This window comes from Ursus maritimus, unplaced genomic scaffold (assembly GCF_017311325.1).
Source record: "Ursus maritimus isolate PB19 unplaced genomic scaffold, ASM1731132v1 scaffold_18, whole genome shotgun sequence".
Taxonomy (NCBI): domain Eukaryota; kingdom Metazoa; phylum Chordata; class Mammalia; order Carnivora; family Ursidae; genus Ursus; species Ursus maritimus.
In genome coordinates this window covers 12,653,816-12,666,652 of record NW_024424230.1, presented here as the reverse complement: position 1 = coordinate 12,666,652, position 12,837 = coordinate 12,653,816, and positions in this window count along the sequence as shown.

The window sequence follows — 12,837 nt, the reverse complement described above, 5'->3', positions numbered from 1 at the left end:
AGCATGAATCAATACTTCATTCTTTTTATGGCTGAGTATTATTCCATTACATGGATATTTCAGATTTTGTTTATTCATTCATCAACTGGTGAACATTTATATCGTTTCTACTTTTTGGCTATTATGAATAATAATGCTATGAACATTTTGTATACAAGTTTTGTGTGGGCATATATTTCCATTTCTCTTAGGTATATACCAAGGAATGGGATTGCTGGGTCATATGATGTCTTAATGTTTGTCATTTTGAGGAACAGCCAAATTGTTTCCCAGAGTAGCGGCAACCATTTTACAATCCCATAGCAATGTATGAGGGCACCAATTTCTATTCATCCTTGCCAATACTTGGTATAACCTGTTTTTAAAATTTTAGCTGTCCTCGTGATTGTAAAATAGTATCTTGTAGTTTAACGGTGTCTTTTGAAGTGCAAATAGAGTCTAATATATCAACATTATCTTTGAAGGATAATGCTTTTGGTGTGTTTAAGAACTCTTTCCCTAATCCAAGTTTTCAAAGATTTCCACCTGTTTTCTTCTAGAAGTTTCACAGTTTTAACTCTTTCATTTAAATCCATGGTCCATTTGTGTGTGTGTGTGTGTGTGTGGTGAGGTAAGGGTCTAAGTTATGATTTTTTTGACTACAGATATATAAATTATCACACTATCATTTATTAAAAAGACAATCCTTTCTACATTGAATTGTCTTGGTACCTTTATCAAAATCAATTAACCATAAATATAAGATTTTATGTCTGGGGTCTCAATTTTATGCTATTGAACTATATGCCTACCGATATGACAATACCACAATGTCTTGATTATTATAATTTTGTAATATGTTTTGAAATCAGGGAGTATAATTACTTTGTTCTCTTCAAAATTGTTATGGTGATACCAGGTCTTCTGCATTTTCATATAAAATTTAGAATCAGCTTGTCAATTTATTTAAAAAGCTATTGGGATTTTGATAGGAATGGCATTAAACTAATAGACCAATTTGCTCAATATTGAGTTTTCCAATTCATGAACATCAAATGCCTCTTCATTTATTTAGTAATTTCATTTCTTTCAGCAATATTTGATAGATTGAAGTGTACACATCTTTTTTTCAAGGAATTTCGACAATTTTTGATGCTATTGTGAATGGAATTATTTTACTTTGTATATCAAATTATGTTGTATACCTTAAGTATATACAATTTTTATTAAAAATAAAATAAAGAATAAAAAGAAGCATGAATTTAAGATGTTTAAAGGAATTTAAAAGGGGGTGGAGAGTTAATAGGCTTTTTGTTGAGTGAGACTTTTTCTAATGGAGAAGAACTGTCAGCTGAAGAACTCAGAAATCTATATTCACAAAATCTCTGAGCATTTGGGACCAGATTCCTTCTAAGGCTTAGGATGCGTAGGCTAAATCAGCTCTGCTCTTTCCAACCACCACCTGATAGCCACTAAATAAACTGAAATATACTTAAAAAGGCAAGGAAGAAAGAGAGGAGGTGATTCATCCAAGTTATGAATAATAAGGCTTTAGGACGTACAGTGGATCGAAATGCAAGTAGGGATGTGGTGATAAGGAAACAGATATGACAGAGGTATCACTAACCATAGTTGTGGTTCAGGATCTTGATTGGCGCTTACCCACCAGCTACAGTTATGGGGCCTCTTCACTCCACACATCCTTGACCAAGTGTTCAGGATCTCTTTTTTTGGTTTTACAAGTATCTTCAACGGAGCTAGGCATGTCTACAAGTAGACGACCTTGGGGGAAAAAAAGCCAAGTGACACAGATGAGCAACATCGTATCTGGCAAACAGCAGAGGGGGTGCTGGTTAAGCCCTCTCTGGTGCCAGTCTGGGTAGGGTTGCTAACCATTAGCACCAAGTAACCATAGTACTAAAGGCCTCTGAAAGGTAACATGGTCCAGGCTTAGGCAATCATTTTAACTCATCTTTTAGCTACGGTAATCTGTGTTAGGGGTGGGAAGGCGGTCTGGGACTTCATACAAAGATGGGGGGAGAGAAGCTCTCTTGGGGGTGACTAGTTGGAATAGGATAATCTAGGTATTAGCCCAAGTCAAATGCTAGTCTTCTCACGATGTAGGAGGCTCTCCTTTATATAGTAGGAGAGGATGAGATCAATCCTGAAAACAAGTGATCTATAAAATAGAGATATCTATCATCTACCCACCTACCTACCTACCTGTCATGTATCCATGGAGAGATAACTTGATCCACTCTGTTTTCACAGTTCCACCAAAAAAGAAAACAAACAAACAAAAAAGCTGAGTTTTGTTACTGGGTACCTGAAGAATCCTGAGGAATCTATGACCTCCTTAGACAAAAATTTGAAAAATAGCAGGGAAGTTGGGACCAATGTTTTGGGGGATGCCTGAAGTCCTAGTTATTTTGGGGAGTTGATTAAAAATATTTTCTTCTGCTGCAGATAGTGGGAATGCCAATGGCACAGCTGACTTATTATAAGAGAACAGAAGTCTTGGCTGATATTCTTGCCTAGATAGAAAACCATCCATTATTACAGGGAAAATAAGAAGAGAAAACTCTCAGTTAAATCTTAAAAAAAAAATTCCACTTAAGATTTGTTTTTCAAGTGAATCTTTTGCTTCTTGTTCTCAGAATGAATTGTATAATTCACATCTGCTTCAAAATGGGTAAGTTGGTAAGATTTCATTGGATATATAATTGCAATTGATCAAACTCTGGGTATAAAAATGTGTTTACAGATAAACACAAACTCATCACAATGAGCTCTGGGCTCTGTGCACAGAGAAAAAGACACCTAAGATGACTGGAGTTTCAAATACTCTCTTACGCAAAGGCAGTTCAGGACAACATCGTTTTGGCTTCCATGGTGATGGATCACATTTGCAGAAGTATTTGGGCCAAATGTGAACTAATGCCTATGTTACCTTCTTTGGAAGCTCTCTGTTTCTGAGGGAAGAACAGGATGGCTGAAGGAATGGGTTGATGTTGTGGATGCATGGACTGTGGGAGATCAAATGGGAAGATACTTCTCTTTTTATCCTTAAAGATTTATTTATTTATTTTAGAGAGAGAGTGCAAGGCAGGGTGGGCGGAAGAGGGATTGGGAGAGAGAAACTTTAGCAGACTTCGTGCTCATTGTGGAGCCCAACATGGGGCTTGATCTCACTACCCGAGATCACAACCTGAGATCACCACCCAACCCGAGCCAAAACCAAGAGTTGGATGCTTAACTGACTGCACCACCCAGGTGCCCCAGGAAGATGCTTCTGAATGAGAACTCAGGAGACAGATTAACTGAATTTGATTCCCAGCTCCACCACTTATTAACTGTGTGACTTTGAGCAAGTCATGTAACCTTTTCTATTGCAATTTCCCCATCTGTAAAATAGGGAGATTACTCAGTAAAATAATGCCCTAGCTGGTTGGTTCAGAGATGAAATGAGATTGTTTATACAAAGTACTGAAGAAAATGCCTGGCACTTCAATAAGTGTAAGCTGCTGCTACTTCTTCTCCCTCCCCTTCTTCTTCCTCCTGTTTCTCCTCCTTTTCTTCCTTCTCTTCCTCTCCCTCCTTCTCCTGCTTCCTTCATTGTTACTGTTCCTCATTGTCCCTCAATCCTATACATTGTTATTATTTATAGTAACTGAATATGGAAATTCTATTAGTTTGTGCTCCGGCAGGCAAGAAATGACACATTTCATTAACCAAGGATTTTTGAAGATACTGTTTTCTACTAGCTTTTTATTTGGAATAATTTTAGATTTAAAAAAGTTGCAAAGATGGTACAGTGAGTTTCCATATACCCCTCTTCCAGTCTCCCCTAATGTTATCATCTCACATTACTATGGTACTTCTGTCAAATCTAAGAAATCAGCGTTGGTACATCACTGTGGTAGGCAGCATTCTAAGATTCCACCTGGTATACACATACCTTCTCCTAGTTATTCAATCAAATACTAATCTAGGTGTTGCTGTCCAGGGATTTTGCAGAAGCAATTAAGAATCCAAATAAAAAAAATAATAAAAAGAATCCATACTACTTGACTTCAGGAAAGGGAGATTATCAGGGTGGGCCTGGTATAATCACATGAACCCTTAAAATCTTGGTCTAGAGCTCAGAGACAGGGAAGTCAGAGGCAAAGTCTGAGGGATTTGACAGAAGCAAAATTCTCTTGCTGACTTTGAACATGGAGGATGCCGTGTGGCAAAACTCTGAGAGCTTTAGGACCTTAGAGTGACTCCTAGCTCACAACCAGCAGGTAAATGGGAAACTCAGTTCTACAAGTGCAACACATAAATTTGGCCAACAGCCCAAATTGTTGAGCCTCTAGAAAGGAGCACAGCCTGGCTGATAGCCTGGTTTCAGTGTTGTAAGTCCCCGAGGGTAGGATTTGGTCCCACTGTGCTAGGACTTCTGATTCATAGAACTGTGAGGGATTGTATTTTTGGAATTGCTTATGAAGTAACAGAAAATTAATATTATTACTACTAGCTGAACTCAAGGATTTACCTGGATTTTACCATTAATTTTTTTCACTAATGTCCATTAGCTGTTCCAGAATCCAGTACAGGATTTAACAAATGTATTTAGTTGTCATTATCTCCTTAGTCTCCTCTGATCTGGGACAGTTTCTCACCCTTTCCTTGTTTTTCATGACCTTGGCAGTTTTGAGGGTACTGGTTGGGTATTTTGTATTTGACTGACTTATTTTCTTATGATTAGACTGGGGTTCTAGGCTTTTTGAAAGAATATCACAAAAGTGAAGTGCCTTCTCGTCACGTCATATGAAGGGGAAACTGACCACATACATGACATCACTGGGAATGTTAACCTTGATCACCCGGTTAAGATAGAGTTTGTCAGGTTTCTATACTATAAAGTTGTTATTTTTCCCTTTTCATACTCTATACTCCTTGGAAGTAAGTCACTAAGTTCCACTTATCCTACTGGAGGTGAGGGGGTGGGATTAAGCTTCTTCTGGAGGGGAGAGTATCTACATATGTTACTTCTGATTTTTCTGTAAGATTCAGAAGAGACTTTAACAAAATTAATAATCGACTTTACTGAGGTGTAATTTACATAAAATAAAATTCACCTATTTTAAGCATAGAACGTGAGTTTTTGTAAATGTGTATATCCCTGAAAACACCACCACAACCAAGATGCAGAATATTTCTATCATCCCCACAGGTTCTCTTGTTCTGCTTCCTAGTCAACCACCCCCATAAAACCCCAGCCCAGGCAGCTGCTGATCTGCCTTCAATCACTTCAGGGTAGAGTTGCCATTTCTAGAGTTTCATTTAAATGGATTCATATAGTATGTCCTCTTTTGTGTCTAGCTTCTTTGGCTCAGCACTGTGTTTTTGAGATTGATCAATGTTGCTGAGATATCGGTAGTTTGTTACCTTTTATTGACAAACAGCATTCCATTGTATGGATAAACCACATTTTGTTTATCCATTTACCCATTGATGAGCTTTTGTGTTGCTTCCGGTGTTTGGCCACTATGCATAATGCTACTATGCACATTTGTGTGTGTTAATCTTTATGTAGACATATGTTCTCATTTCTTTTCATTTAGACATCTAGGAGTGAAATTGCTAAGCCATGTGATAAGTATATATTTAAATTCCTAAGAAACTGCCAAACTGTTCTCCACGTTTCATTCCCACCAGCAATGTATGAGCATTTCAGTTGCTCTGCATCCTCACCAATGGTTGGTGTGGCCAGTCTTCTTCATTACAGACATTCTAGTGGGTGTGTAGGTATTATCTCATTGTGGTTTTAATTTATGCATTTCCCTTATGACTAATGATGTCAGGCATGTTTTCACGTGGATATTGGCCACGTGGATATCTTCTTTTGCAAAGTGTCTGTCCAAATCTTTCGCTCATTTTTATTATATTGTTTTATAATTATGGACCTCTAATTGCTTTTAATATATTCTGAATAAAAGTTCCATGACGAATATATGGATTGCTTTTCTTTCTTCCATGGTCCCCCCCCCCCCAATCTGGTTTATTCTGTTTTGGGAAGATGGTCCTGAGAGTGCTGGGTGCCACCCTGTGCTAGAGGAGGGAGGGCCTGAAGGTCAGTTAAGGTCCATGGTGGGATAAGGGGGGCTAGGGCATGAAGCCCCTGGAATGTGGGGAGGCCAGGCAAAGGCCCAGAGGTAGCTGTAGTAGGCTGCGGCAGGTGCCTCTGCTGCCCAGAGTGGAAGGCACGGGGCTGGGACTGGGCGATGGCTCCAGGGCTATAGACCCAAGCCACACGGGCACCCCAGGCAGCAGGGCACAGGGTCATGTGACACAGAACATGACACAGAGGCGCACAGCTCATGAGTCACAGGCCTGAGGGACACCCAGCCCTGGCCATACACGTGGACACAGTGGTCGTGTCAGACCGCAGAACGTGTGGACTCGATGGCCACAGGGAACTAACCCAGGCCACGCAGTGCAAGGGATAGGGGAAGGGGGTCTTTTGGCTGGACTGCTCTGTAATCATGAGACTAGGGCAGCAGGGGCTGGGCTGGAGGCTCCTGGTGGCAGGCCCCTGGCCCCGCTCCCCGCGCAGACCCTATGGTGCTCAGTTAGTCTTCCACACTTACTTGAGCTTCCACCTCATCACAGATGACCAACAGAATGGCCACCTCCATGCAGTCCCGGCCCAAGCCCAAACATCAGTCTCTGCCGTCGTAGAATGCCTCGAGCCCTTCATCCCTCACAGTGCGCAAGCGCACTCCCACGCCTCCAGGCCGGCATGCCCCGCATCCGGGTCCTGAGCATCCCGGGGTATGTTCACGCGAGATCTGGGAGCGCCGCGAGAGCTGCGGGTCAGGGCCTCCTGGAGTTGACCCTTACGTACCAGCTGTTCCAGGAGGTCCTGGCTTGTTCCCTTCAGCCCTTGTTTCCACAGAATCTCTGTGACCCCCTTGAAAGAATCCTCTGGATTTGGGATTCAGGGACATCTGGTCGTGAGTGAACTTCACCATGATTATCTCCAGGAGGCACAGGACCACCTCGGCCTTGGCCCCAGGGCAGCAGGCGCGTGCTGTTGCCAAGGCGCCGGCGTGTGGTTGCTGAGGAATGGCGCATCCCGACCCGATGGCCACTTTGGAATGGAGCCCTGGGGCCTGAACCATCACTCACATGCAGTCCCGGAAGCCCAGGTACACCGGTGTGGCCGCTCGCATAGCTCCAGCTGCTTCTGCACGTACTGGGGGTGGGGAAGGTGATGCAGGATGCGATGCCGCCTCCAGGCCGCCTGTGGGGGATGGGGATGGAGGCCTCCAGGCTGCCGTGCCCACCGCCACCTTGTCCTGGCCAGGCATGGAGGGGCGGTGCGAGGTGAGAGACTAGCGCCCCCACAATGGGATGGGTTGCATTTTGATTAAGTCCATCCTGTTCATTACTTTTTCTTTTATGGCTTCTGAAGCCTCGCCGCGCCCTTTGGCCTTATTTAAGAAATCTTTGCTTATTTCAAATTTGCTAAGACTGTCTTGTGTTTTTTTCTAGAACTTTTATGGTATTACCTTTACGTTTAGACATGTGATTTATTTTGAATAAGTCTTTGTTAAGTAAGGGTTAGGGCACTTTTTTTTTTTTTCATGTGGACATTCAGTTGTTCCAGCATCATTTCTTGGAAAGGCTATCCTTACTCCAGTAATTAGTTATCTTGGAAACTTTGTGACATATACATATGTGGGTCTGTTTCTAGGTCCTCTGTTCTTCCACTGATCTATATATCCATCCTATGCCAATACCTCACCATCCCTGATAATGGTCCTTGTCCTGAGGTTTAATTTGTCTAGTAATAATATAACCACTCAGGCTTTCCTGTGACTAATGTTGGCATGGTATGTTTTTTTTTTATCCTTTCTTTTAAACTAGATGTGTTCTTATAGTTAAAGTTTTGTTTGTTTTTTAATAGACATCATGTAGTGGAGGTGTTGTGATTATCTTGTGAAGGTAGAATGGACCCTTCTCCAAAAAAATTGCATCTGACGATACCAGGTCCGCACCAAGAAGGTACTCAAATAATGAGGCTTTCTGGGCAGAGTGTGGCATGGTCCCAGACTTAAGTGCCAGGAGGGCTTTTATTGTGGTTAGTAGTTGGCCCTGGGTGAGAGTTCGTACACGAGAGCTTGCTTGGTTTGCACTTCCTGCAGGTGCCAAGGGAGGGAGCCCAAGGGCTTTCTTACCAGCTAGCCCGGATGGGGGTCAGAGGGAGAGAGCCCTGGGCCTCCAATGCTGTCAGCAATCAAATATTAAAAGTGGAGTTGGACTCTTTATTACATTGGGTCTTGCTTTTTCATACAGCCTGACAATTTCTTTAAATAGAGTGTTTAGATCATTAGTGTTTGCTATAAGTAACTTTGCGTTTGGGTTTAAATCTACCATATTGCCATTTGTTTTCTGCTTGTCTTGTTTGTTGTTCCCCTTTTCTTCTTTTATGATTGAGAATATTTAGTATTACATTTTATCTCCAAACTGGTCCTGCTTTAGAGTCTATACTGTGCATATTTAAACCTTCACTGACTACCTTCAGGAAATACTGTGTACTTAATTGTTAATGTGACAGCTTTAAGAGAATGTACTTCTATTACATCATCTCATCCTTTTTGCTATTGTAGTGACAGATTTTATATCACTGTTTCTTATAATTTAAAAATTTTTTAAAAGATTTATTTATTTCAGGGAGAGAGAGAGAGTACACACAAGCAGGAGGGGTAGAGGGAGAGGAAGAGAGAGAATCTCACGTAGACTCTGTGTTAAGCATGGAGCCTGTGGCAGGGCTCAATCTCATGACCCTGAAATCAGGACCTGAGCTGAAACCAAGAGTCGGAAGCTTAACCGACTGTACCACCTAGGTGCCCCTATTTTTCTGTTTCTTATAAACCCGGCGATAGATTGCTGTTGTTTTTGTTTTAAGCAGTCAATTATCTTTTAAAAATGAGTAAAAATGTCTTTTATATTTATCCACAGTTTACCATTTTGGTCACTCTACAATACTTTGTGTAGATCTAAGTTTCTGTTGGTATCATTTTCTTTAATGCTTGATGAAGTTTTGTGGGTGAATTCAAGCAACTCTTTGGCTTGTACAAGTATGGAGGTGATCTGACTCCTAAGGGTACATATGGTGGACCCATGGGGGACATAAAGTTGGACTTTTTCTTGCCTTGCTTGAGACTCCAAATTCCTGAGTAGAAACATGAAATAGCAAGCAAACATAATTTTAAACCTCTGGTGTTTAATAGTACAGCCATCAGCCACATGTGGCTCCATTACATTTAAATTAAAGTAAAAAAAGTCAGTTCCAGTATTCGTTATTTATTGGTGCGTAAAAATTACACTAAAATGTAGGAGCTGAAAATTGTAAACATTTCTGATCTGATGTTTCCTGTGGGTCCAGAATCTGGGTACAGCTTAGTACAGTGTCAGAGGCTGTATAAGAAAACAGAACCTCCTTTCTCTAAAGTTGTTGTAATCATCACACATTTTTTTTTTTTTTACTGTCCTGTGGCAGGATTCTGATGGGACGAAGCATACTCTCAGTAATTGTGGAGAGTGTAAGGGAAATATAATTAAAAATAAAGTCTTCCAACCTAGACATTCTCTTGACAAAGGTAATAGAAAAAGAAGACACTTTCATTATTGAATAAATATTAAACCAGAATGTGTTGCATATCACAAGCAATTTGCTAAGAGACTGTGAAGGCAGAAGGGAATCACATCCTGTTACATAGCCAAGCAGATGTAACCTATAACATAGAGATTCTGAAACAATAAACAATAACTAGTCCCCAAGAGGACTTCACAGCCCCATTTATCACACACAGTTCATCGAAGATTCATCTGGGAGCTGAGGTGACCATGTGTGTTAGCTAATTGGCTTTATCCAGAGGAAAAACAAACTTCTCCTATCTTTAAGATGGGAGGTAGTTTTTGAAACTTGGCCTCTGACTTAGGTGCTTACCCTTCTGCAGAATCTGGGAGATGGTGCTGGATCCCATGAAGTTTATGTTTCATGAGATGGTTCCCAGGTCCTTGAGAAAAGGCATTCCTCAAGCCATGAAGCTGACAGAAGGCTTAATTAGTCTTCAAAAGGATATAAATTCATTTCAAAGAGGAGAAAGTACTTAGAATTACAAATTTTCTTAGAGTTAATGTGAGAAAAAGGAAAGGAGAGGAATCAGGAAGAATTAAGCCAATTGTTTTAAATTTGTATTTGTTCTTACAGTTGTTGCATTGACCTTATGTTTTTTCATTTTATATTAGGGCAATTAGCGACAATCTGATTGTCACAACTGTCACAACTGTCACTTAAAATTTTCTGTAAAACAGTGTGGTCAGTAATATACTTTCAATTCTCTTTCTCTTTGCACTCATTACACTGTTTTCTTTATCATTATGTTTACTCTCTCGAACTGGTAATCCCAGATGTTTGGAAATAGTATCCACCAAACCCATTTATTAGAATTACAGAGCACAGAAAATAGCAAATCCTTGGAGACTATAGGATAATTGCAGAGTATACTGCTTTATTTAATATGAGTCATGTCTTATTCTAGCAGCAGTGATTTATTTTGTGCTCTGTGTTCCTGTCTGGTGAATATGTATATTAATGCATATTATGGTACTGCTCTAAAGCCATACTAAGATCACACTAGATCCTTTAACGTATTAATCATAGTTATTTTAAATTTTCTCTATGATTGTTCCTACATCTGCATCATATCTGAGTCTGGTTCTGTTGATTGAGTTGTCTCTGGACAGTGCGTTATTTTTTCCTTTGTGTGTGTTTGTGGGTGTGCATGTCTCATAAATTTTTATTAAATACCAGACTTTGTGTGTGGTACAGTAGAGACTGAGGGAACTAGCATTTAGGTCTGGAAACAGGCATGCCTCTTCTGTTATGCAATTAGTGTGGAATATGGAGTCTTTCTAGGCAGGATTTGAACTGAGCTTGGATGTAGTTGTTATGATTGTCTTCAGTGCAGTCCTGGCTTAAATTCCTGTAGAGTTATTTTGTGTTTAGGTTGGAGGCCTGATTGCTGGAAAGTTTTTTCCATGTTTTTGCTCCACCCTCAGCTTTCAGCATTCCTATGCTCCTTGACCTCAGAGAGGGACTTTTTGTCTGCGTGGTGCCAGCAAGCCTGGGTTGAGAAGGGTAGTTTTCTCTCTCCGGAGACCAGAGACTTCTCATGGTCCCCAAGTAGAAGAGAGTTTTTTCCTTTTGCCTTACGGAGTTGTGTGAGTCTTCACCTCTGCTATGGGAGTGATGGGATTTGCTGCCTTGTCTCAGTGGCCAGAGCCTTTTGGTTCGTGAGGGAGAAGAATCAGGTGTGGCTTTTTGCCTTTTCTGCTGGTGGCAGCTGTATTCCTCCTGCAGACCCCCACCACTGAGGGTGCCCTGCCCCGTCTTTCTCTTGAAGCCCCAGTGAACCTCAGCACTGAAGACTGAGCAAGTATGAACTCCCCCTTTGTCTGTGGCTTGCAGGGTTCTGAGCCCTTGTGCTGCTCACACTTGGCCTTCAGTACTTGTCTGAACGTAACTTGTCCTCCTCTGAGTCGTGCTGCAGGCAAGCCAGTGCTGTGTCTGTCTTTCTTTTCTTGGAGATGCTTGTCTTTCCTTAGATTTCAGACTGGGTGGTTGCCTTGCAACTACAGCTCTCTGATGGGTTCAGGAATTTCTGTCTCGTCCAGCTTTTCCTGCTAGAGTGGAATAGCATTCTGTCTGGCTTTCTCCATCACAGTGGAAGCTGGAGGTCGTGCAGTTCCCTGAGATACCCATCTCCTCTGTGCTCCTGAGCCATATCGGGCCCAGGAAGTTTCCTGCTGCCGACCCTGCATGCCCAGGTCCTGTGGCAGGTATTTCCAGAGAAGCCATGCTGTTTTCTATATTCAGAGTGAGGCTCTTTCCTGTGAGAAACGTGTTGCTGCTGAGCCCTGGCATTGCTCTTCTTGCTGTTTTCCTCACTTCCTCCAGGGCCTCCAGGGACCTAGCTGCTTTCCTCCTCTGCAGCCTTTATAGGAATTGTGAGGCTATGGGTTATACCTCCCCCTGACTACTGAAAAAGGAATTTACAGATGTTTCTATTCCTTCCTTTCCTTTTCCTTCCTTCCTTCCTTCCTTCCTCCCTCCCTCCCTCCCTCCCTCCCTCCCTCCCTCCCTCCATTCCTTCCTTTCTTCCTTCCATCCTTCCTTATTATAATTTGCACAGAAGGGGGAATAAGATCCTGATATACCGGTATACACTATATACTGATTTACTTTTCATTTTGGAAATCCCATTTTAATTTTTTCTGTTCTTTCATTGACCAGATGAGTTTCTCATCAACAATTTGATATGTGAACTTAAGCAACAGGAAGGAGTTCTCAGGGATAACTAGATAGAATTCATGGTGTGATTCCCTTTATAAATCAATACATTGGCATCCTGGATTTGAAATATGTAAATCAGACAGTTCTGGGTTTGGGTCATATGAAACTCTTCTCCAGGAAGCATTTCTTGTCCCTCCCCAACTATTCTACCCAATCCAGGTTTCCCAGAGTGCTTGGTCAAACTCTTTCATACTACCAGCTATATTGTATTGTATTGATTTTTTCCTGTATATATGAATCTCCACTGCTAACTGTAGTCACCTTTGCGTGCTCAGCATATAGACCAGTGTCTGGAAATGCAAGTGCTCAAAAATCTGATCAGTTCCTGGTTCTTGCACATCTTACATCCAGTGTTCCATCTACTGACTTCTTGCGGGAGTAGGGAGACAGCATCTAATGGCAATTTATCAGTGAAGAATGTAACTGTCCTAAAGAAGGTGGCTATG